The sequence below is a fragment of the Cynara cardunculus genome (assembly GCF_001531365.2).
Source record: "Cynara cardunculus var. scolymus isolate 2C chromosome LG 5, CcrdV1, whole genome shotgun sequence".
NCBI lineage: Eukaryota > Viridiplantae > Streptophyta > Magnoliopsida > Asterales > Asteraceae > Cynara > Cynara cardunculus.
The window spans coordinates 4,965,951-4,966,214 of NC_037532.1; positions in this window are offsets into that span (position 1 = coordinate 4,965,951).

A 264-nucleotide genomic window follows, 5' to 3' on the forward strand; every position below is an offset into this window, starting at 1 on the left:
AATATATATAATATATAATAATATAATTAAGTAAAAAACTATTCAATATTGGACTCATTTCGAAAGTATTAACGAGACGATTATAATGGTGTAACTTGTTAAAATAAAAATGTATTTTTTAAACATGTTTTAATTGATATACGATTATGTATGTTAATTTGATAAAAGTTTAAAATAAAACATTTAAAAATAAATGACGTAAAGTAAATTAATTAACTAATTATAGAGGTATAAAGTGTAAATTTAAAATTATAATTTTAAAAA